This window comes from Neovison vison, chromosome 13 (genome assembly GCF_020171115.1).
Source record: "Neovison vison isolate M4711 chromosome 13, ASM_NN_V1, whole genome shotgun sequence".
Lineage (NCBI taxonomy): Eukaryota > Metazoa > Chordata > Mammalia > Carnivora > Mustelidae > Neogale > Neogale vison.
In genome coordinates this window covers 26,387,366-26,414,890 of record NC_058103.1, presented here as the reverse complement: position 1 = coordinate 26,414,890, position 27,525 = coordinate 26,387,366, and positions in this window count along the sequence as shown.

Sequence of the window (27,525 nt, the reverse complement as noted above, 5' to 3'; positions counted from 1 at the left end):
TTCAAGCTGCAATGTCAACTCTTTCCTGGCGCTCCAGCCTGCTGGCCTGCCCTGCAGATTTCAGGCTTGCCAGACTCCACAACTGCATGAGCCAATTTCTTAAAATAAATTTGTCTGTTTCTGTCTTTCTCTTTCTTTCTATTTACACACATCCCATTGGTTCTGCTTCTCTGGAGAATTCTAACTTGTATACTGAGGGAGGAGAGACAATAGTATATGCTTGTGGGGGCAGGGGTGGGTGGAGGTGGAGGTAGGTGTGTGGCTTGAGATATTTTCTTGTTTCTTGACAGTCTGAGTACAGCAATGTTCAAACTATAATGTGATCATTTCAACCACATGGAAGCAGGATAAAAAGGGATGTCCTGGGTCCTGCCACTGAAGATGCTGCTTCAGTAAGTCTAAGATGGGGCCTTGGGAAACCTGTCTCTTCTACCAAAAACACTGAGATTTTTCCAAAGCACTTGTTCCATATAATTTAGTTTCTACAGTGTTTCTACAGTGGCCATGGGAGTGTCACTTCTTAAGACAGGTATTAGGGTCCGAATGTTTGTATCCTTCCAAAATTCCTATGTTGAAATCTTAATCCCCAAGATTATGCATAAGGAGATGAAGAACGTTGGAGGCCATCTGGTCATGAGGGTGTGGCCTTCACGAATGGAATTAGTGTTTTGTAAAAGAGGCCCCGCCATGCTCCCTATCATTTTCCACCATGTGTGAACACATAAAGTGTGAGAAGTGTGTAATCTGCAATTCAGAACCTGATCCTTCTGGCATTCTGATTTTGGATTTCTAGTCCCTGGAACTGTAAGAAATAAACTTCTCTTAAAAAGCTACCCAGTCTGTCCATGGGATTTTATTAACACAACCCAAATAGACTGAGATAACAGTGCAGGAAATTATATATTGTTGGAGCAAGGCTTTTGGAACAATAAAGGATATTCTGAAGTTTGAAGGTAAAATGAGAGAATAGCATGGATCACTTTTTTTCTGTCCTAGATTCTAATTCATACATTTTAGAGCAAGAAAAATTTACTGAAGGATAACATAAATAAGATTCTGAACTCCTTGACGCTTGTAGAAACAAGTTGCACATCATTTAATTTGCAAGAATTATTTACATCATCATCTGGGACAATTTCCCCCACAACTTAGTAGTAATTCTTTCTAAATAATCCATGATAGATGACCACACAGCTTCAGCCTGAGCACTTCTAATAGGAAGATACTGAGCACACCACAGGCGAGGTTCGTGTTACGTATTTTTTTCTGGAATCATTCACTCACTAACTTGCCAAATATCTATCAAGCATAGACTGTATCTTAGGCATTGTGGAAGACATGAGGAAATGAGAATAAAACAGTTCTTGTTCTCATGGAGTTCATCACAAATTAAAAATATAAAGCATTTTACACAAACACATGAATCAGAATAGAGTTGTTAAAAGTAAGGCATTTAAGGTGCCAGTTCTTTTTCTGTGGTAAACATACTTAATTAAGTGGTAAAGTGTCTATCTACTAGCATGGATTTTGAGATAAAACAGACCTGGATTACTTTTTTGTGATTGACTCAGTTGAGGGACTTACCTCTTTAACCTGGAAAATGGGGGATAATCATAGTCTCTTCCTTAAAGAGAGAGAATAAGAATTAACCAAGATAATGTCTTCAAAGCACTCATACAATGTCCGAAATATATGGAGAGCTTCATAAATAACTATTAAAAATTCATGAGCAAATTGTCATTTTCAAGTGTTACAAAAAGGAAAGAAATTAATATTTATTGAGAGTTTATTACATCCCATGCATCATATAGAAGGCATTTCACATGCATGCCACAATCAAAATAGAGGTGACATGTATGCTGCTCTTTAAAAACTTCAGAAATAATTGACTTTTGTTCTAGATGGAGAATGCAGTAAAACACCTTGGGTTTTCTAACAGATTTTCAGGAATGCTCTGAAACATACTGAAGGTTTTACCTAAGACAATTATTTTGTCATACAGAATAAAATGATGATGCCCTTAAATCCATGTTTATAACATTGATTTCCTGCATGTCAGTGTAGCAATGAATGGAGAACTGTCCCCAGGCTCTTATGAAGCACCGTGAGTTGTCTTTCCCAGAAACAGGCTAACTTTGCCCTAGACCATCTGCTTCTCCAAGTACTACTTATAGCCAAAATCACAATTTCTTGTGCATGATGCAAGTAGAGTATGGAGCCGTGGAACTAAGTGATGTGATGTTAACCAGGCTACAAAATTCCAACCTATACTTGCAACATTAGAGAAACCATCTGCCTGTTAATTTAAATTCCCAGCCAGAGACTCTGTTCCTTACCTAATAAATATTAATTGGAGCCTGCCAGATTCAAAGCAAGACTCATCTCTGTGTTTGCATTTTGGTTATTTGACTCATAGCTCAAAGAAAATCTCTTGATTCTGCGCATTATTATATCACTCTTAATTCTACATTCATTCATATAATCATCTAATCATTTAAATATCTGTGCAATAACTAAGACCAATCACTCACTATGTCTCAAGCAGTATGTGGGGTAATAGTGAAAAATGGTGGTGTTCCTCGGATCACATACACTCACTGTTACATAAAGAGCAATAAAATTCTGATATCCATTTGCATGTGTAACGAGATTTTTATTTTGGTGAAAAGTGGAACAAAACCAGATTAAGTAGCTTAAGGTCAAATCTCTAGGGTCCCTTTGGATTGACTTTTCCTTCTTTTCCTTGCATGCACGAGATCTGCTAACATCTGTCTGATGGCTAGTGACTTAGAAGAAAACTTTGGGAAATTTTTGATTCCTCATTCATTTGTTTATTCACCAAATAATTATCGAATGCTTTCTAAGGGCCAGGCACTCTGTTGGGCACTGAATATGCAGCATCAAATAAAGGATCCAATCTTTGGATTTTTGAAGTGAATACCTTGGCACCTGGGTAGCTCAGGTCATAATACCAGAGTCTTGGGATTGAGTCCCATGTCAGGCTCCCTGCTCAGCAAGGAGTCTGCTTATCTCTCTGCCCTTTCCTCTCTCTCTCTCTTTTCCAAAAATAAATAAATAAAATCTTTAAAAAATAATAAAGTTAACAGCCTACTAGTACAGATAGAAAAGAAGCAAGGGAAGAAGTACATAAATATTAAGTATTTGATGAGCATTCTAGAGAAATAAGATGCTATGATAGAAAAAAATTAACAACCTACATTAGCTAGGGACAGGTTAGGGAAGTCCTGTCTCAGGAGGTGACATTTAAACTTAACCTTTAAAAATAGAAAGAAGTTGGCAATTGCTGAGGGAGCTGTATAGGGGAGGGATGAAAGGTCTGAGCATGCAGGGGTGCAGGACAGTGGTGAGGAATGGATGCAAGATACAGTAAGGGTGAAGAGCAGGTGTGAAGCCTGAATGGAAAACAATGAGCTCTGAAATTTATTGCTACTAATCCTTCTTTCAACACACTCACATTTCCAAGAAGTTAGTGTATTTTATGTTAACTGCAAAGTGACATTTCTGGGCAATGGGGACTTCATTATTCCTGTTAGTATCATTGGTCTAAGTAGAGACTTCTTGTTCCAGGGCACCTGCTATAGGAAGGACTGAATGATACATCTGTAGGATGCAGCCTTGGTTTAAAGTTTGCTTTATCATTTTTTATCGAAGCATTATTCTTGGCTTCACTTCAGAAGGGAGCATTACTCTTTTTGCTCCAAGGCCACTGACAATGTTCTCATAAGGTCAAAGCCAGCATAATGGAACTCTATCCTGAAGCAACAAAACACAAAGTTTGCATTTGTATTTCATGCCTCTCACATCTGACTTTTGCCCAAAGCTGTCCATGCCCTTTATTAGCCAGCAACCTGCTTTCTGGGTCTCTAACCTCCTGGAGAGCACATCTTAGCTGGACGGACTGCACTTTCTTCCCATTTGTTGGTGCCTCTTTACTAATCACTGCAGGCTTGGTATTCAGTCCATTGCCCTTTTCTCCAGAAATGGAGTCCTTCAAACTGTGAGGACTGGTGGTTGCTTCCGGACACCCCACAGTCCTACCCATTATCCTGATGACTGGAATTTGAATTTGATTTATGGTTTGACTCCAGTGGCTATAACGATCAACTCTTTTGTTTCCTTAATGATATCATGAACTTAATCCAGAAAGTTCTGCACTATAGTCTGGTAGATGTGTGTCTACATATATTGTTGCATAAACAAATCCTCCCTTGCCTGAAACATCATCCGCTGCATATTGAAATTCCAGCCACCTCTCCTGCAAAGTTTTCTAGAACGTCTCAGCTCACAGTGTTATTGCCAAAACTTGAATGCCCGTAACTCTTTTCAGAACTGACGTTCACCTGATAGGAAATAGATATTTTTAAAACAAGATCCCTAATTAGACTATAAATGCTAAGGATGTAAGATTATACATCCCCACTCTGTCTTGTCCAGCATTGTAAGAGTAGATGCTCAAGGGGAGACCTAGCCTCACTACACTGATAGAAAAATCGTGCCTCTTTCTAAAACTTTTCTGCAGAATTTATTGCCACTGAATCAGTTTTGTGTAAAGATCATGGGGTTTGGTTCAGACAGACCTGACTGAAAAATACCAGCTCTGCTCATTAGCTAATTCATTTTGAGAAAGGCACCTGTGTGCATGCCCATGGGCATCTGAAATCCTTTCTGATTTGGGGGAATATCCAATTCTGAGAGCCCATGGGAGAATCATGAAGCTTCTTTCTGTTGGAAAGCTGAGGAAGAGCAAGTACTTCCTTCCTTTTTCCTCCTGTCCAGCAGCCAGGCATGGATTTTTAGACACTCTCTTCTATAACTCTGAGCCTTCAGTGAGCCACAGAGATAAGGAACAGTCAATGATTAATTCATTGCATGGTGTCCAATAGCAGCTGTGGTGATTGTCCAGAGGCAAGGGTCACAAGAGTTGAGCAAAGTGTTGAACAGAGGAGTACCCCCTGTTCTGTGGAATAGTTTTTGCTATGGGCCCTCTGTCTGGACTCTCTTGATTTCTGTCCATTTTCTAGTGTAACTTCTCCAGTTTCCTTGCCAATTACTTTGCTGGTTAAGTTAACTAGACTCAGCTTTCTGTGCTGCCAACGGACAACTATAATTGAGATATCCACTTAGGAAAATGAGATGATAATACCCACCTTCTTTCTATAGAAATTAAATACTATTTATAAAATATATAGTGGGTGCCTGTAACATAGGAACGAATTTATAGTTAATAAATATTTTTTAAAGAAATCTTCAGTTTTGTCATCATTTTCCAGTTTATACATCCTTACTCAAAATAACGCTCCAAGCACCTAACTGCTATTTTAGGGGGTCTGCAGATCTTTTCTTAAAAATTTTGAAACAGTTCTTTAAAAATGCTTCAATCAGCCCTGCCCACATTTGGCTGGAGTCAGCTTGATTTATGGGAACTGCTAAGCTGCACCTGCTGTTGGACCATCTCCATGCACCACCCCCAGCCCAGAGGTCCAGGAGCTCCACACTGCCATGGCACTGTGGTCATTGTCCTCTCCCTGAATATCCATCATAGGCTGGGAGTGACACTAATGAAACCATTAAACCTGGGCTAGGTGACTATGGCAGGAAATCCATATCCAAGGATTCTCAATGTCTTCCCAACCCCTTCATCTTCCTTCTCAATGCTCACACTACTATCTCTATGCCATTTGGGGTCTATGGAGAACCTCCTCTTTTGGATTTTAGTAATTTTTGATTCATTTCTTGTCTTTATTTGTCTATTTCCTTTTTCTTGATGGAACTGTAATCTTCTTGACGTTGGGTCCATGGCTGTATCATATTGTAATGCATACAATGCATATGCACAAGGACTAGAATACATTGTTGGCTGAATATGTCAGTGACTGTTTATGAATTAATATGATTAGAAATTACAGAGGACTATGCTGAACTGTTGATGAAATGCTCAGTATATTTTCTATTTTTCCCCTTAATGTATTAACTAGAAATTTAGAAATGTCTCTTCATAAACTATAGATTAGAAATTTTAAAATCCTTAGGAAAATGTACATGAAAATTGAATTAAGAAAAAAGAAATATCTGAATATCTCTACAACCCAAAAATATTGATCAATAGTCATATCTTGTCCATGAATAAAATACCATGTCCAGATTAGTTTTAGCAATGTAGTCTGATGTCATTGTTTATAGATGATAATATTGTCTATATGGAAAAATGCCTTATAAAGATGAGAAATAAAACATAGTTTAGGGGGCGCCTGGGTGGCTCAGTGGGTTAAAGCCTCTGCCTTCGGCTCAGGTCATGATCCCAGCGTCCTGGGATAGAGCCCCGCATTGGGCTCTCTGCTCTGTGGGGAGCCTGCTTCCTCCTCTCTCTCTGCCTGCCTCGCTGCCTACTTGTGATCTCTCTCTGTCAAATAAATAAAATCTTAAAAAAAATAGTTTAGAATGATGGCTGAGTACTAGGTCAACATGCAAAACTAAAATGCATTTCTATACACCAGCTACAAATATGTAGAAAATCTGTGAAGAATAGTCTATCCAATAACAAAAACAAAGTGTCTAAGGAAACTGCTAACAAAAGGTGTTTCATTGCAGAAAATTAACTGAAAAAGATTAAAGATGAATTAAACCTGTGAGAGATATAACCACGATCATGCATAAATATGGACTCACAAGACTGCAATTGTCATGTCCCCAGTTATTTCACGAATTTCATGCAGTTCCAGTGACAATCCAATCACAGCTTTTGAGGACAATTTGACTGTAAAAATTATGTAAAAAAGGAAGCTCGAAGAATAATGAAGAATAAGATCACCCATTACTTAGCTTGAATTCCCTAGCAAACTGACGTGCTAATGCTGCTTTGGATATAATCTCAGATAAACAGGAGGGAGAGAAAAAGGGAAGTATGGTAGGCAGGAAGTGAAGGCACATGGAAGAATATAACATAGTAGTAATAATAATAATAACAAAATACACAATTATATTTAGCAGTGGGCATGAATCCAGAGACGTTAAAAGAATGCAGTGGATCAGCTAAAAACAGTGGATTCTAGAATAATTCTTGGGCTTTGGAAGAAAGAAGGCTTTTCCCTGGGCTCCTTGATGTCTCAGTTGGTTGAACATCTGACTCAGCTCAGGTCATGATCTCAGGTCATGGGATACATCCCTGCATCAGGCTTGGTGCTCAGCAGGGAGTCTGCTTGAGGATGCTCTCCCTCTGCCCCCCCCACCAGCTTGTGCACATATGTTCTTTCATTGTTTCGTTTTCTCCCAAATAAATAAATAATTATTTTAAAAAAAGAAAGACTTTTTTTCTGCAGGCCCTTTTCCATGTTCTCAGTGGTCAAAGATTACTCTACAAAGCATTAAATCTCTGCATATGTTGGTGGTGTTTCCTGGTTCTTCTGGGCAGATTCTGGGGACTTAAACAACAACAGTAACAGCAACCACAGCATGAGCCACAATTTGGGGTGAAATATCAAGCCATCAGTCATCTCAGACAGCCTGATATAGTGGCCACCACCTGGGATTGACCGGGCAAGCTGGTGTTCGCACATGGATGCAAAGATATCCCAAAGTACCTAGAACTAGTGTGGAAGGGACCTCTTACACAACGATGGAGGGATTAAAATATCAGGTAATTATCTTGGAAAATAATTTTTCATTATCTTGCAAAGTTGACCATTTGTATATTCATTTGTACATCCCTTGACTCTCTGTAAGTGTAGAAACACCTCTTATAGAGCATCTAGAATCATGTCAAAGATTGTACACAGATGGATTTTTCATGAATGTCAAATAATGTAAACAATTCCTGAAGAATGGGTTAATAAAGTTCAATATAGTAACACAATAGAAAGAGAAAATGAATGACTTATAGGTTTATACAGGTTCATATATAAAAATCATAATTTAAATGAAGGAAATAAGCAGTTTTTAGAAGACTGCATATGATATGATACCAGTTTTCTAAGTCCCAAAACAGGCTTGTCATGGGATGTGTATATGGAAACACTATGAATATAGAACAAGTGAATGAGAAATTCTGGATAGTCTTCACCTCTCAGGAGGGTAAAAATAGATGGGCTATGGAAGTAGCACTTAGGTAGCTACACATGAAGGTGATTGGTAACATTTTAGTCCTACAGAAGAGAGTTGCTTCTATGATGTTCAGTTTGTCACTGTACCTAAACACTGACAAATATATGTATACGATTTTGTGGGAGACACTGAAGAGGACATCTTATGAGACATGCAATGGCCTCCAGTCTATGTCTTTCCATTCCTTTCTGCTTCTTTCCTAGTATAGATCGGTAACACAGTTTTATCGATCTGTGAACCACACTTTGAAAAGCACTGTTATGGTAATAGGTCTCACATAATTTGAATTGATAACTGAGCCAGTCTATGTAATAATACAGTCCCATGCCCTCTGTGTTTCCTATCCCAGCAGAGAGTACAAACATCTTTCAAATTGAGTGAGTGAAAAATATGGATACCATTCATGACTCTGGTCTCATTCTCCCCACCTCACCTCTATTATCTTGTCACCTCCTCTCACTTAGAGCTACTTAAGATCCATGCAATCTATCCATTTTTTTCTCCATCCTCAATGTTACTACTCTAGACTAAATAACCATCATTTTTAATCCCCTGGATTATTGCAATATAACCACTCTCCATCTCCCTCTGGCCCCTAAGAATATTCTTCAAACAATTTAGTGGGTGTCCTTTTACCAAAACACAAATCTAATCATATTGCTCTTACTGCGAAGGCTCCTCTGTGGCCTCAGGATAAAATTCAAATTCCTCAAAATGTACCATCCAAACCTGTTCCTTTATCTGGCCCTTGTGCACTCTCAGGACTCGCTAAGCATCATTACTATTAAATGACTGCCGAGTATTATAAGCTTTTGACTATTCCCATTTTTTTTCTTGCCAGTGCTGCACTTTCTAGAATGGCCTTCTATAAATCCCTGACTGGTTCATCCTTTTTTCTTAGAACAACATAACTTATGTTCGCCGCATAATGGTAACCTGTTTAGAATGATGACACGTGTCTCCTACAAGGTCCCATGCAACTTTCACTTATTCTTATCATGTACTTATTGTTGGATTTGGATCTTAGAAGTCCCAGGCACTAAAATGTTTGCATCTACCCACACTCAGGACATGTCATTCAAAAAAATGAAAACGATGCTGAATCACAAGATAGGTGTATGGAAATCTAACAGAGTGCCGATATTTCCCAGTATGACAATGTGCTGCTTATGTTGAAACACCAGCTACACAATTAAAAACAAAAAACAAACAAACAAACAACAAACAAACAAACAAAAAAAAACCTCATGTTCCTATAATGCCATGACTTTATGAAAACTGGACTGTTTTTTAGTAATTCCCTACTGCATGTATTTATTATGATGTTTTGAAATTGCTTTGTTAACTACTAGATCCTCAATGTCTTTCCCAGAAAAGCTAACAAATAACACATATTTGTTAATGGGAGGGAGGAATAAATAAGTAAATGAAAGGCCACAGACTTCATTCTTCTTGTCCTACTGCTAATTACAAAGTGGCCTCTCACATTTTTCAATTTGGCCTTACCCTTCTTAACTATATACTTTACTTATCGGAACCCTGCCATCAAACTAAATGAGTAGACAATTTTCTTCTATGAATAATTTTTAAATAGTCTTGAAAGTAGTCTCCTAAATGGCATTTATTTCAGCTATTAATTCAAAAGTGATTTTAGTTCTCCAAAATTAATAAAAAGCCATCAGAGATTAAAACACCAGATGACATTGATATATCATCTTTTCATTTTATTTTCTAAGTAGGCAATCTAAAAGTATTATTTTTCAATTTACTATATAAATTATTTACAGGTAACTAACATGATGTTGCAAATGTAGCAGCTTAAAAAGCTTAAAACAACAAACAACTTCTTCTTCTTCTTCTTCTTCTTTAATCTCATAGTTTCTGTGAGTCAGGAATCAGACACCTGATGGTTTTGGCTTAAGGTTTCTCCTGGAGCAGCAGTCAAGGTTTCAACAAAGATTTCAGTCATCTGAAGCTTAACTGGGTTTGGAGGATCCATTTCTGAACTCACCCACATGGCTATTAAGAGAAGGTTATTGTACCTTGACATGTGAGCCTCTCCATAGGACTTCTCATGAAATGGCTTCCCCCAGATGAGTAACATGAAAGAAAAGAGAAAGGTGAGAGAGAGAGAGAGAAAGAGAAAAAGAGACAGAGGCCATAGTGTTCTATAACCTCATTTTAGAAGTGGTATACCATCAACGATCTTCTGTTGGTCATGCGGATCTGAACCTTATGCGAAGTGGGAGGGAGCTGTGAAAGGGTGTAAAGATCAGTGTGTGAGGTTGTTGAGGACCATTGTGGAGACTTTACAGGAAGAATTTTGAGCAAGTATTTAGTATGATGTGACTTATGTGTAAAAGGGTCATCTTGGTTGCATTTTAAAAAATAACATGGAGAAGATCAAGATTGGAAACATGTAGACCACTTGGCTGTTGATATCGAGAAAGTAGGTGATAGATTGTTGCTTGAACAAGGGCTATAGAAGTGACGGTATTAACAAATCATCAAGCTTTATGTACATTTTGAAGGTATGACCTGAAGGATTTGCTGATGGATTGGATGTGAAGTGTGAGGGAAATAAAAGAATTATGGACAATGGCAGAATTTGGCCTAAGGAATTGAGCAGATGGTGGGAACATTTATTAAGAAGAGAAAGGTTGGTAGAGTGACAAATCTGGAGCAGGGAGAGAAATCAAGAATTCTGGTTGAAATAAATTAAGTTTAACATGCCAATTAAATATCCAAGTAGAGAGGATGGGTTGTTGAATTTACAAGTTCAGCTTTCAGAGAAGAAGTTGGGGCTACAGATATAAAAATGGGAGTCATAGCACAAAAACTGGGAGTTAAAAAATTATAAATGCAGTCATCAGAGTAAACATGGTATTTTAGAACACGAAGTGGATGAGATAATCTAGACAATGATTGCAGGGAAAGAAAAGACAGAGGACAAATAACTGAATTCCTGGAAGTATCTATATTTGAAGATAAGAAAGAAGAGAAGGATATGATGATGTAGAAAACATGGGAATTCAAGAAATCTATTTCTTGGAAGCAGAAATGTAAGGTAAGTCATTTGCAGCTGATGGGTCATGTAAGATGGGAATGAGAATTGACTACTAGATTTGTCAATGTGGAAGTCATTATTTACCTTGTAGACCAGTTATAGTGAAGGTAAAAATCTAAACTGGTGTGCCTTTCAGAGAGATTGGTAAGAAAGAAAGGAAAAAGACATTTTGTGAAAATTATAAAGAAGTAAAACATTGGGGAAGGAGATGAAAGTTGATGGGTAGGCAGGGAAGAATATTTAAATACTGAAGACTATTGTAGCATATTTGAATCCCAGTCATAACAAACCATAAAATTGGAACAGATGAGGATAAAGTACGGCAAAGTGTATCTGCAGGAGAAAAATCTAGTCATAAATGCAAAACGAGAGCAGTTAGCAATGTTATCTGTCTTTCCACAACCAAATCCAACTCTTGCTTTTTGATACCACAGACTAGATCCAGGTTTCTCTCTCTATTCCTTCTCTGACAACATTTCTTATTCTTGGAATGAACTCTCTCTCTTTCTCTCTCTCTCTCTCTTTCTTTACCTGAAAAAGCATCTCTTCTTTAAGATCCAACTCAAAATTAATCTCTTCTAAAAAATGAGCCTTATATGAGGCTGAGTAGTGGCTCCCCAAATAGTTTTACATCTTAATTTCCAGAGTCCAGAAATGTTACCTTAGGTGCAAAAGGAATTTTGTAGGAGTGATTGAGTTAGGGTTCTACCTTGAGCCTTAAATTAAGAATCTGGAGATGGGCAGATTATTCAAGTGGGCCAAATGTAATCAAAATGGTTCTGGTAAGAGAGATGCAGGGAGAATCATAGAGAAGAAGGGGATGCAATGATGGAAACAGAAATTGGAGTCATGTGATTTGAAGAGAGAGAAAGGGGCCATGTACCAAAGAATATGGGCAGCCTCTAGAAGCTGAAAGGCAAGGAAACAGTCTCCCTTCAGAGCCTCCAGAAGGAGTCAGCCATGACTTGACTATGGGCAGTGAAATGGACTTCAGACTTCTGAGAACAGAAACTATAAAAGAGTAAGTTTGACTTGCTTTAGGATACCATATCTGTGGTAAATAGTCACAGCAGCAATGGGAAAATAATGAAGACCTCCTCTCAAAAGCTCTTCCTTCATCTGGCTTCTTTATCTTCTTCTTCCCTTATGTGGAGTTTATTTTACAACAGCTTTACTGACTTGCAACTTATATGCCATAAATTTAAGTATTTAAGTGTACGATCAATGACTTTAAGTGAATTTACCAAATTGTATGGCAATTACCGTAAACCAGCTCTAGACCATTCCTGTCACCCCAACATGATCCTTCATGGCTGTGTTCAGATAACCCTAACTCCTGGCCTCAGCTCCACACAACCATTAATCTACTTTCTGCCCCCATGCATTGGCCTTTTCTGGACACTTCATGTACATGCAATCAATCATAGAGTATATGGTCTTTTGTGCCTGGCTTCTTTCATCTACCATCATGTTTTTAAGTTTCATCTGTGTGGTAGAACCTATCAATACTTTGTTCCTTTTTACCATTGAATATTATCCCACTCAGTAGATGCCCTGAATTTTGTCCATTTAAAGGCTGATAGACAGGGCACCTGGGTGGCTCAGTAGGTTAGGCATCCACCTCAGGCTCAGGTCATGATCTCAAGATTCTAGGATCTAGCCCCAAGTCGGGCTCTCTGCTCATCAGGGAGCCTTCTTCTCCCTCTCCCTCTGCTTGCTGCTATGCCTGCTTGTGCTCTTTCTCTCTTTATCAAATAAATAAAATCTTAAAAAAAAATAAGGCTTATGGACACTTGGGTTGCTCATATAATATTTGAATATCCATTTCTTGCTGCAATATTTTTTACCTACCACTTTGTGACATATTATAGTCTATCAGTCTATATGATTCACCTTTCTATGCCCACATCCTATACCTGTATCTGGCAAATTGTAGCATCTAGCAAATGAGCATCACTTACTATCGTGTATTGTTTCCATGACCCATCCTGCTAGTTCTGCTAGAGCATCATAATGGCAGTCCAGTTGACCTCTAAACAGGCAACATTTCCATCTCCAGCATCGCCCAGCATTGCCTCTCCCTAGCCGCTTTCCATTTGTTCGAACGCTGTACTTACTACTGTCAGCTGGTTGCCATCACAGTCTGCTCAAAACCTCCTTTTACATTTTCTCAGGGCAAAGGACAATGGACTTCGCAGAGTTATGGTCTACATTAAGGGCTTTGGAGAAAGAACAATTACTTGAATAAAAAAGTTACCTACCTTTGTCGTGTCCTTTTGCCAGACTACATTATGGATCTATGTAAAGAAGAGTAACAGCGAACACATAAAAATAAATGGAAACCCCTTTCTTAATGAAAGAAAAAGAAAAATCCTTGTCAGGTAAAGTTCAATTCTTTTGGATGTTTCCAACATTGAGCTTTGAGTCCCAATGATCAGCAGAGAATATTCGCGGATGATTCCCAGGAGCCTTCAATGAATACCTCTTTTTAAGGATTTAGTTTCTCTTTCATAGCATTTTAGTAATCACTCATGCTGCTATGAAAATCGGATAATGGCCCACAATACATCCTGAAATGAAAAAGAATGCAAGGGGAAATAAAGCAAGAAAACCCACAACACGCGGGCATTACCAATTCAGGCTCACTCAGGCTTCGCAGGTGGAATCAGTCTTAATTCAAAGGGCCCTCTCCTCAGAGATTGAGGCAAGTGATACTTTTCTTTGTGGCCTTTCAGAGCTTTTCATTCCACACAATCATAGCACACACCAACTTTGAAAGCTGAGCTTTCGGAAATATGTAACAGGACATTGAAATGAGAAAAGGGAAAGAGGCAGAAAGACATTTTATTGAAAAGCATTTTGTAGAGCTTAGCTTAAAATTGGACACTTGCTTTTGATGGGTCTGCTTTTAAAATGGGAAATTGATTTTCAGTTAACCAGCTGAAAGAAAAATACACTCCCCACACCCTTGCTCTTAATTCTGCAGGCAGTCCTTCCTTCCTCATGGGCTTTCCTAGTAAAAGAATTTGAATACTTTGCAGATGGAAAGTGCATAGGGTTTAGACATGTTGCGTCCTGAGCAGTTCAGTCTAAATTTATGTTGCTGTGCCTTCTGTTTTCCCCAGGATTGGAAAAAGAACACTTCCATAGAGGCAGGATGTAGTTCAGGAAAAAAAAAAAAATTGTGTGTGCAGAGAAGGCAACTCTTTGAAATGTGACAATGTATAATAAGTGAATTACATTCTAGTATATAAAATGTGACACGTGTGAATTAATTACTGATACTAACTTGATTTACATTAAATTGCCAGTGATTTGTCATTTTAAATTATCTATGAAAAAATTATATTGGTTTATGATCCGTTTCAAATGAGGAACTTTAAGTAGACAAGACAGTGTTGTGAAGTAGAAATACCCAAGGGATATTTGGTTGTTTTTCTCATTCTTTCACTATAGGCTCTATGATCACAGGGACAGCCTTCTTCTTAATTTCCTCAGTACCTAGCATAGTGCATAACACATATTAGGTCCTCAAAGAATATTTGTTGAGTGAGTAATTGAATGAATAGTACATGTTAGTGGATATTTGATTTCACAATGCTTTTGCTTCTGAATCAGTAAATAAATAATATGCAGTATTAGTCCCATGCCCTTGAAAGTGCCATCTCACTCCAAAAAAATCACAAAATATAGAAATGGGATATCAGCTTATTCAATTAGCTTCTAATGGCATTCCAATAAATTGTCAGCTTGTCTCTACTTAAATAACACAAGTTACAGGAGACTCATAACCTCATGAAGAAACCAACACCATATTTGGTTGGATTTCATCCTTAAAAAATACCTCACCTTATATTGAGCTCAAATATAGCTGTTTATCATACAGCCATTTTTCCCTCCTGGGTAACATATGTGATAAGATGTTAGATGCAACTCTTCCTGAGTGTTGGAATTTTAGCAAAGACTCTAACAGTCAAGAAGGGAATAGTTTGGCACAAGGTAAACCCATACCCTAACATAAGGTTAACTAGATCATGTATGTAGGACTTGCAGTGGAGTTGGTTCCAAACTAGTTTCCTTCCACTTTGGCGCACCATCCATCCCTGGCAATATAAGCTAATTCTAGGAATGCAAAGGATGAGAAGACTGGATAATTCCGCACTGATAATTAATGATATATCTCAAGAGTAATTTAAGTAACTTCCTTTAATAGCCCATTTTCTCAACTAGGTACGTGCTTCAGTCAACTAGGGGTTACTAAGAGCTACGTGTTTAGACTAGGATTTCTTGGACTAGTGCTCAGACCTCTCTGCAGCAAGTGCTGCTTATCTCCAGATGGCATTTCAGGAGCTCAGGAGAGGGTCCTACAAAACATTGATCAGTTTTTGAGGGGGCTGCACTATCTGGTTTTCTCTGATATGAGTGAGAGGCACAATGAAGCTGTTTATGGCAGTATCATAAGAAACTGGTGGTTAGGGGTGCCTGGGTGGCTCAGTGGGTTGAGCCGCTGCCTTCGGCTCGGGTCATGATCTCAGGGTCCTGGGATCGAGTCCTGCGTCGGGCTCTCTGCTGGGCGGGGAGCCTGCTTCCCTCTCTCTCTCTCTCTCTGCCTCCTCTCTGTCTGCTTGTGATTTCTCTCTGTCAAATAAATAAATAAAAATCTTTAAAAAAAAAAAAAAAAAGAAACTGGTGGTTAGAGCCAACAGCCACTGATGACACATCAATAGAAGGAACAGTAAACAAGCAAATAAATGGAAGGAGAAGATCTCATTGTTTCCCCTTCATCTTATCTTTTATTTTCCCTCTAATGATTTCTGCTGGCGAAATGTAAAAGTCAGCCCGGTAATGAGGATGTCTAGTATACATAGTTTACAGATATTTGGTCTTTGTTGTACAAAGGAGAGTCAGGAAAGGTGAATTTGGACATGAAAGAAGGTGATAAGTAAGTAGACCAGCACCACCTACTCCTTTGGCTGTTCAGCAAATCTCCACATCATTCTACACATATTTGACTCTTCTAGGGACAAAATAAAAATTACTTCCTCTGCCAATAAGATGCAGCTCTTTGGACAAATGGAGATGCATCTTGCCTTCTCTAAAGAGGGTAGGAACCAAATCACAAAGTGAGGTCCATTTCTCTTTTAACTCAGCTACAAAATTACTTGAATGTTCTTTTTTTTTTTTTTTTTAAGATTTTATTTATTTAGTGGAAAGAAAGACAGCGAGAGAGGGAACACAAGCAGGGAGAGAGTGGGAGAGGGAGAGGCAGGCTTCCCCCTGAGCAGGGAGCCCTATGCGGGGCTTCATTCCAGGACTAGGGGATCTGGCAGACACTTAAAGACTGAGCCACCCAGGTGCCCCACTTGAATGTTCTTGAACCTAAACATTAAGTTATGCAGATAACCAACCAATTAATTATATGTGCAATAATAATCAAAAAAGCTAAAAAAGGGGAAATTAGTATATTATATATATTAATCAGCATGAGGTATCTTCCACAAATTCTTTCACAATTACAGTGTGTATATGTGTGTAGTTAATATAATCTTAATATTTGTATCACTTCTGGAGCTAATCATGAGACTACAATTTCTTCCTTTTTTTTTTTTCACAAGAAAGTTCTATAAGACTCCCCTCACTAACTATAGACACAAATTCCAAGTCCAGGATGTCACCTGTGCTTCTGATCAAGGGGCAGTAGATGGGAAGTTTCCAGAGACCTCTCTGTGAGTTTGAATTAATTTGACAGAGCGGCTCAGAGACCTCAGGGAAATACTTTATTTACTAGATTACTGGTTATTACTGATTCTCATAAAAGGATATAATTTAGGAACAGCCAGGTGGAAGAGAGGCAGAGGACAAAAATGCATATGGGAAGGGGCAAGGAGATTCTGGGCCCTCTGTGCATAATCCATTCTAACTGTATCTCAACATGCCCAGCCACCCAGAAACTCTCCAAATCCTGTCCTTTGGGTTTTTATGGAGGTTTCATTACACAGACATGACTGATTAAACATTGGCCATTGGCAACTGATTCAACCTCCAGCCCCTATCCCATTCCTGGAGGTTAAAGGGGCTGGACTCAAAGTTCCAATCTTCTAATCACATGGTTGTTTCCTCAGGGCAACCAGCCCCATCCTTAAGTACCTTAAGTATTTCCAAAAGCCACCTCATTTACATGAACTCAAGTGTAGTTGAAAGAAAGAGTTTTTTAATGTGTATCAAGACATCTTTATAGCTTTTATCACTTAGGGAATTCCAAGGGTTTTAGGAGTTCTGTGCCAGGAAGAGGGCCAAAGATGAAAAATATACTTTTTACTACAAATCACAATATCACAATCATTGAGTAAAAGAAAAAGAAGCAACTCCTACTTCCAACCCTTTGTTTCCTGTACTTACATATTCTGGCTATGAGAGAAATAGCACCATTATATGGATAGCTTATGCAGACCATAACTTATCCTTTGAAATACAACACACACATTTCAGGGTCTTTTATCTGAGTCTGTTTGTATTGTATTGAGTCTTCCACAGGCCATTTCACCATTGTTTCAGGTTAGCTGCTCTTGAGTGATGAGGCTGTACAGAGGAAACTGTAGGAAAGAGTCCACTGCCATGCTTCTTTATTGATTTGAGTTCCTTTGTCAAACATAATATTGTAGGAGATTTCGTCATGACGAGTAAACTGTTCTACAAGTCCACAGGTTGGCAGAAGGATTGTGGGCAAGGAAGTTAATGAATATCCAGAATACATGTCTATTGTACTAAAAGGAAGTTGTTACCACCTCCATGATGAAAGAATCCAGCAATTAGGGACCCCTGGGTGGCTCAGTTGGTTGAGCATCTGCCTTTGGCTCAGGTCATGATCTCAGAGTCCTGGAATCGAGTCCTGTGTTGGGCTCCTTGCTCAGTGGGGAGGCTACTGCTTCTCCTTCTGCCTGCCTCTTCCCCTACAGGTGTTCTCTTTCTCTCTCAAATACATAAACAAAATCTTAAAAAAAAAAAAAAAAAAAAAAGAATCCAGCAATTAGTTTGTTCTCAGGGAGCTGGATTTTCTCTCATGAGCAATGGCATCATCAGGGAGCCCTCAATATTGGTGTCTCTTGTCGTCAAGATAGGCATTCACTATAGCCAAATTAGCCTCGATAAGGAAAAGTCAGAGTTTCTGACCCTATTACTGTAAGGACCTATTTAGCCAGAGAAATTCCATCTGGTTAAAGAGTGATTTTGTTTTTTATGCAGTAAAACTTAAACTGACCCTGCCCCCCCACCCCCCAGGGGACTTACTTAAAAGCAAGTCTGGGAAACTAGTCCCAGGTAACAAAGCCCAAATACAAGGGCGGGTCAGGCCAGGTCGAGCCATCCAATCAGTGGGGTGCACATACTGTCTCCCTAGCTACCAAGGAGTGTGGGTCCTCCCTTTTGGGCTCCAGTTCTGACCAAGGTGATAGGCTAGTTCAAATGTCTACTATAGGGTAAATTGTGATTTATTGGTCACTTATGTGTGACCTAGCATGACTATGCAGCTTTCTCTGTGTGTTACAATCTCATTGACCACCTGTGCATTGCCAGGCCCAACCACATGGCTTTTGCCCTTAAAAGCTAGTCTGTAAGGCAGAGAGGGGTCGCCTCTTTGTAAGAGGTGGCTCTGACCGGTCTGTTTGATTCTCGATGCTTGGAGCAAAATAAAGCTTTGCTTGACCTTCACCCTTGCTCCTTTGATCACAGACCCATTATTGGGGGACCTAACAATTACAGCCTTATTACTCACTTATTGGAATATTGTGGGGAATTTTTCCTGTGTCTTTCTATGAAAACAAATTCATTGAAAATATGTTTAATGGACAATTAGTTTGTTTTCTATGACATGTTTTCTTTGTAACTAAAGTGTGACATCAATTTGATTAAGCTATACGCTTGAGTCCCAGTCAAATGAGTTTTATCTTAGAATTAAATATAAAACAATCTTTTTTAGTGTCTGGGCTTCTAGAGAAACAATAGTGGTAGTTGTCTTAATTATTGGCCGCTATGTACCTTTACCTCTGACAATTTTATTCACTTATATTGAATTGGGTTTGCAATTTTTATTCTTTTTTACCCCTTTCATTAGAAACAACATGACTGAAGCTTAGCTAAAGTAGCTTCAGGCTGTACTAGGCAAAGTTGAATTGACTTTGCACAGCTTGGCTTCTTCAAGTCTTTGGATAATTAGCTATGAATAGCTAGTCCCTGGGGCTTGTGGGCCCATCAGGCTATTTTTAAAGGTACTCCAGTGTCAAAGGAAAACACCACGGGGCATAACCCACGCATGGCCTTCCACCATTTTGTGTTTCCCCAGGCTTTTAAAATAAACACTAAATTCATCTCTACCGAAATACTTTCTAAAAAAAACTTCCACTACCTCTGTCATTGTGTATTCCTTACATGTAACTCATTTAGGATCTTTGCATATATTTACTAGGTATGTTCCCCCCCCCCACCCATTGTTGTTGTTATGTTTATTTTGCCTCTGCTGCTACTCATCCTAATTATGGATTTTTTATCCATTTGGTTTTTACTATTAGGTGAGCTCTCTCTCAAATTTAGTGTTTTGGCTAGATAAAAATGATATTGAAACAAAGATCACTGGTTTTAAAAATCAGTCACTTTGCAATGTAGGTCCTCACTGACATTGTATCAGACGACTAAGTATTTGTCAAAAGAAATAATCTTTTAATGATTAACTGTCATATATTAGCCTTTTCAAATGGGAGGGTATGATTTTTGTAAAGGGGCCCATCAGGAATTTATCACAGCAGTTTATAACTATTCATATAATTCATAGGTTTCACTCATGTTTGACTTTTATTTTTTTAAGATTTTATTTCTTTATTTTGGAAAAAGAGAGCAAAAAGATGGGGAATGCAGAGGGAAAGGTGAAAAGAAGACTCCCTTCTGAGCAGAGAGCCTGATGTGGGACTGGATTCCAGGATCCTGAGATCGTGACCCGAGCCAAGGTAGATGCTTAACAGTCTGAGTCACACAGGTTCCCCCTTATGTTTGACTTTTATATTTCTCTTCTTATCCTTTGTCCACCTCCATGCTTTGCTCAGACATTTTTCATTGCATAATTGGTACTCATCCAACATTTTTCAAATATACAATAACTTAAATAATTTTTTAAACTTCCACGTACTTAACTAAAAGAAAATCTATTGGTAGACTTTACCTTCTTCTCAACAGATTTCCCAACCTTGTAAAGCAAGCAAGCAAGAAAACACAATCTCCTTTGAGTGCCTACTTCCTACATAAGAACTGTGAGAAGGAACAAGATGTGATTAGGACAGTTCCAAGAAGAAATTACACTTGGAAATGAAGGAAGCAAGCTATCTGGTGCTGATTTGGTAGCACAAAAGAAAATTCAAGTGGAAGAGAAGGGTCTGTCCAGATTTTGAAATCTTTGGGGTATTTGCCTGCAAAATATTGATATGATTTGGTGAGATGATCTCACCTTGATAGCCTTTCAGGAGGGTTGTCTGCCTGACAAAATATGAAAGATGGATACTGGGCCAATGTGGTCTAGTAAAGATATCCAGGAGAGGACTTAAAAGACCAGCTGCTATAGGTTTCCATCTTATAGCTTATGGGGATCATCGGAACTAGTTTTGCAATCCCTTCCCTTCTTTCACTGTCAGCAGCTATGTCAGGTGAACCAGAAATTGGATAAAAGGTTTAACAAAAAATATAATTCCATACCATGTATTTTCATATTGATTTTATTTAATTGAGCATTTTATCATATTGTGCTTTATTTTCCTTTGCTGTCTTATTTTATCAATAAAACTACAACCTGATTCACTATGTTGAACTTGGTTTATATATCTTTTGATTGCTCCTTCTCTTTCCACTTCCAACTTCTAAGTTATTAGGAACTGGTCTGAATTGTTAATAAGGGATAAAAATGCATTTCAGTTCATTTTCTCCCATCTAAGAGCTCCTTAAGGGGACCTATTATGTTTTATTCATCATTGTACCTCTAGGGCCTATAATAAGCCTAGTGTACATTAGGTACTCAAAACGTATTCTTTGAATGAAAGGGAAAATTAAAAAGTAGATAGATGGATGTACCTATGAATAAACAAATACCTCTAAAATTAGTACTATTTTGGATTATCAAAGACAATCATGAAAATAAATTTATGGTAGAGGGCCTGGCCTTCCAGGACCCTGCAATGACAAAATTCAATCTTGGTCCTCTCTGCTATCTGCCTTGAATAAAGGCAATTGATGATGGGCTGTGTCTCTATAAACACATGGTTGTAAGTTTGGCCTTTGTCTGTCGGGATTAGAGAAGAGTATGAAGGACCTGAGCTTTTGCTTTAAACAAAACGAAGATATATGGGATGTAAGATGAATAGAGAAAGACATGTCCATACATAAATGGAAAGTGTGGGATAGGCTAAGACCTATCTTTTCTGTGCATAGAAACATGAACTTGGGCAACTGAGAGTGAATTATAAGAAGTAGCAGGGGGCTTATAGTCAGCATTGGCTGCCATAACACTGAACTAGTAGCTTTGCTGCTGTCATTTGGAATTTTTGTCCTAAATCACAGAGATTCCTTCAATGTGTAAGACTGTCTGTCAGAGGGGCTACCCATGAATGTCTGGTCACATCAATGACAGCAACCAGATTCACTGATTTTTATGCCATATTTTAAAATATCGTGCTCATCTTTTCAAGACTTAAAAAGTTCTGATACTTTGTTACTCCTGGCCAGGTGGCCATGTTAATAAGACCAAAATATTAGTGGTGGTTTGGGCTGCTTATTCATACCAGGTGGAATGCTATGAGTTGCCTGAGAATTGGGAAAATCTACAACTTCCATTCTAACTTTGGTATGCCAACATGTCGTATTCAATGGATGCAACCAGAAAAACGTATGCCGGTGGTCAGTGCTATAAAATGCCTGTGACAATAATTTTAGTGCATACCACCTATTTTCAGTTTTTCCTCATTTATTTTCCTTCTATTTATATAGAACTGTAATCTCCAACATGCAGTACTGGCCTCCCACATTATTTATTGTTTCAATATAGGGGACAATTACATATAATTAGCTGGATGACACTACTAGTTTGCCGGTGGAATTTGCTATGAATGCATTTGTTTCTTCGGGGAGTTGCTTCCTATTTCCTGCACTACTGCACCGGTGCTGTTTAGAGAGACCTACCTTTTTTTTTTTTTTTTCTTCCTTATTTATTGCTTCATTGGTCTGAGGCAGGAAGAAAGCATATGAAAATCAGTATGCAACAGCCTGTGAATAACTATCACAGGAGGCAGAGAAAGAGTTGCATATCAATTAGAAAACACACAAATAGGCACAAGGTAAGCTTTCAACAACACATTCATTTGTGGGTGAAGAAATCCAGGTACAGTTGTCAGCTTCTTATGATATTTTATGGAAACCATCATCTGCTGCCATGGAAGAGGTGGTCTATATCATATCTTATTTCTCCACCATGATGTGTTCTACATAATTGGATTTTCCAGATTGCTAAAGGTCACCACCTTCTTACGAATCCTTAAAATAATCAGAATTTTCCAAAAAGTTGACTTTCTAAATTATATTAGTCTTTCTTCTACCTTTTAAAATAGTTCACAGAACATAACTGAACCTACCATGAGGTTCTCCAAGATATGAACTTAAGCTAGGCTATGCCCATAGAATAGATCCTTGGACCTATCAGAGCTTAAGTAATTGGGATAAATGATCCAATATTTCTGAAGTACTGTCCATGTGGCAGGTTGTTTGTATGGGAGGTCTCCTTTAAAAAGTTGGATAGAGCATGCCTTGAAGATCTGCTGTTTAAAGTAGTAGTCTCCATTGGGCTCCAGCTATTCATCTTGTCCTTCTACCTGGGCAAGTGTGCAATTTCATTTATGATAGACTCTCCCAAGGGCTTATCTTAGTCCCCTAGCTGATTTCCTTCCATCCCAGATTCCTACCTCTTTGTCATCCTTTACCCATAGCTCCTTTATATTGTCATAATTATCCTTGGCCTGTCGGACTGACTGCTTCACCTTGCCTCTCTATAGATTGGGTATCTAGTATACTTTAGATGAGATAATCCCAATCACTTATAATTAAGGTATGATGGCTTACCATCCATTCCATTTTAACACTGGCAACCACATATGTTTTAAAAAGATAACAAGGACTTTCTTTCTAATTAAATTGAGTATACTACTTTCTCCTTTCCTCCTTTAGTGCATACTGAATGCGACTGACGGCTGCCACTCTTAGGATCATAGAATATCGTACATGGAATGGTTGGAAGATGTCAAAGAAATGATATAATCTAACACTTCCATTTCACTCAGAGAAAATGGAACTCAGGAAAGCAAGGTGATTGATGCAGAGATACAACTAGCAACTGGGATAAGATCCCATAGTTCCTAATTCAAGTTAATATTCTTCCCATATTCTGTTAGTTTTAAAGCTTTTGTCCTCTAATTTCTGTATCCTACTTCTGACTTTTATATTTCTGCTCAGTTTCCTTTTAACTTTTCTTCTGAGCCCCACCATTCTTAGCCATTGTTGCCCTCCAAGGATCTAAATAGAAAGTCACTATATACTCATGTCTCTGAGAACCACTCACAAGGAGAGAATTTACTATTCAGGCTTTGTGTTAACAAATACCAAATATGATTTTCCACTTAGCATCGTCACAAAATCACTTCTCATAGACATCTTTTAATCTTCTTTTATTTTGTGATCACAGATGGTGCATCTTTCCCTTAACTGGAAGTCTCAACTTTATGTCTATCATTGGGAACTAGGAAGGAATATGGGTGACAGAGGACATGTCTCCAGTTCTCATGAGAAAACTACTCAAATTCCCTATACTATCAATGGGAATTCACACAGTTTCTTAGTACTTGTTATTAAGAACCGTCCTTTACTCAGAGCTAGGGCATAGGAAAATATTCAATAATGCATTTTCTGTGCCTCTGAAAATCAGTCTGAAAGCAGAAAGAAGTTAAACACTTTGTTCAATCATTTATTAAAATGAAAGTAGCATCCTGGGGCTATAGGAACATGGAGAGCCATTGCCATGTTCGATTTATTTTTAGCTGTTGTCAATTGTACATGAAAAAGACCCTAGTGTGAGTCCCTTCCTGCTGACATTTCCACAAGGTAATTTACCTTTTGCTCCACTCTTTCTGGAATACCCTCCAGTTATTTTGTGAGATAAACAATAGGCGCCTTTGCTTCAGTGAACTTTTGCTTGAGCTTAATGACCTACTCTGGTTAGATGCAGTCTCTTCACTCCTGGAAAAAAAAAGAAAATATTATCACTAACACCCCTTTGCTTAGCAATTGCTTCTCAGTGATCAGTTTATTTTAGCTTTGGGGTAATACTATGCACTATACATTATACATAGGGTTCTCCAATTTTTCCTTTTCAGGGGACCACAGTTTTCCACGTCTGAAAGGTTGTAGTAGAAGTCAGTATAGCATCATGGATGAGATCAAGGGGTATGGAGTAAAGTAGTCTACATTTTAATTGTAGCTCCTCCTTCTGCTAGAATTATGATCATGAACTAGTAACTTCTCTGACCTAGCACACTTTTTCTCTACCTGGAAATGAGGAAAATAATTACTTATGAGACTATGTTATATGAAGTCAAATGGAGGATCAAATGAGATAATCCAAGTAAAAGAGTTGGTATAGTACTAATATCTAGTAAATACCAAATATCTGTTATTTTCTAGATATTAATAATAAATACTAGTGATTTTAATCATCATTATAAATAGCACAATGCTCTGGTTTTGGGATTCTGCCAGAAATAAGGCTGGCAGCCTCTGTCATTTCTTTTTACAAAGGCTTTACTGTGTGAAATTGAAGGAGAAAAGAGCTGGAATTTTGGTTGGTTGGCATGCATGTATATCTAGTGTGTATTTAATTCTTTTGCATAGTTATAATATACAACCAGAATATCAAACAAGTCATGAGTATGCAGCTCAGTGGATTATCACAAAGTAAACATATCTGCGTAACCATTATCCACATCAAATACTAGAATGTTATCAACATCTTAGAGGTCCTTCATGTCACTAGCTAACCATTAACTCCTCTGTCTTCCTTAAAAGTCATCATTATCCTAAATTCTAACACCGTGTTGTATTTGCCTGCTTTTGAAATATATATAAATTGAAATTGTACATGATGGACATTATATTATTCTAGCTTTACTCATAATTTTGAGATTTATCAATGCTCTTGTGGGAGGCAGTAGCTTAATTTCATTGTTTTTTGGTGTTTCTTTGTACCATTTATTCAAAACAATGCTGGTGGACTTTTGTTTTTTTCCAGTTTCAGCTATTTCATATAATACCCTTTAAATTACAAGGTAATAAAGTAACACCACAGTTTCATGGGCGCAGGGAGAAGACACAAGATTTCTGGGTCAGAGACAAAGGACCTTATGACTCAAAGCACAGCAAGTAGTGTGAACTTCATGTTTGTGTCAGTTTCTCATGTCCACAGTCGGATGGGGTAACATAGAGGAACACTGGTGAATAGTGGTTAGCGGTAGGTTTGTGTGAAAATGGAGGAATCTCAAGCTCAGGAAGCTCAAATCTTTGTTTATTTGTTTGTTTGTTTAAGTAGGCTCCGTTCCTAGCTTGAAGCCCAACATGGGGCTTGAACTCACAACCCTGAGAACAAGACCTGAGATGAGGTCAAGAGTCGGACGCTCCACTGACTGAACCACCCAGAAACCCAAGGAAACTCTTTTTAAATGGGCTCCAAGAAAATCTATCCCTTGTCATAGAAGGAGATATAATATTTATTATATTGGCCAGTAAATGAATATTCCTCCTTAATCTTGAGTGAGACACTGTCTCTACTTTCTAAGGTTGTTTTCAATACAAACATCCTTAAAAAAGATCATCCTCAACAAAGGGCTATTTGGTCTTTGTCTGGAAAATATACAGAGCTGCAAGAGACACATGGAAATTTGTCTCCCCAAAATATCTCATCTCTTCTCTTGACTGCTTTTGCATCCATCAAGTCTTTTCATGAGTATAATACTGTCAGGCACTCTAATTATAACCTGGCCAAGAGAGGTTGGCAACAAATCCATTCAATTTGTCTCATATGGTGTTTAATTAAGGCTATCGTCAACAGGGTTTCAAGGAGCAGGAGAAGCCAATCTTCAGTATCCATCTCAACCATGCCACCAGGTGCTGGGGACTGACCCAGGCAACTAAACAAATCCCCAAACCCATCATTCTACCTTATAGAGTCAGATGACATTTTCCTTAAAATTTTGTATTGACTTTTTCACTTAGTCCAAGGCCTTAATTACAGTACAGTAGGATGTGTTAGCAATTACAAAGACTACACCTTGACTTGCAAAGAGGAAGTCTAGGACCATTCTGTCATCCACAGCAACCTTGGCTTGTGAGTTGAAGCTGATCTGAATGCTCTTATGGGTTGGGGCATGAATTCATATAAAATTAAGAAGATTCTGTACCATCTTTTCTAACTGGGCGACTCTCATTGTGGAAAGAAATCGCCCAAAGAGTACTTATAAATAAAAAGTCTATATAAACTTAGGTATAAAACACGTTTTAAAAATCAATTTGTTGCAAGTTATTCTACCAGTCTTTGTGCATGAACATGATTTTGCTTCTGTCCAACATGAAAAGTACACGTTTGTGTAAATGCATTCATATTGATATAATTTCCCTTGTATATAACTAACCTTAATAGGTTGAGCTTCTCTTTTGATTTTTCTAGCTCTTCTCACATTGTGGGTTTGATGAATAGGACAGCTCTCACAATAATATGGAGAAAATTAAAAACATGAAAAATGCCAAACATACCTATATTTTTCTAGCTTTCTCATTTTGCAAAGCAAGCGAGCTAATTGTGGGCATTGCCTAGAGGCAGCTTGGGAAGCCCCAAAGATAGGTTGAGTATAAAATATGTTTTATTACTGGGATTTAGGAGCTTGAATTTGAAAAAGGCAATATTAAAAATAATTGGCAAAGCAGAAAAAGTATGAGCATAAGTCATAGGTGTATAAAGATAAAGTTTGAAGTAATATTTAAGATAAACATATTTAATATAAACATTTGGTTTCTTTGCACCAAGTAAAAAATTTTAGGGTCTGTGTCTTTTTCAGAAGTGACTTATTAAAAATTGTTCAGAAACATGTAAAAAAATTCACTAATATTTAAAAGGTTCTCATGATGTGAGGAATGTTTGTTATCCAGGTAAACTATACCAAAGGCATAGATTTTTTAAAAACAACTGTTTTAACAGAAAGTAAACCAAATTCTAG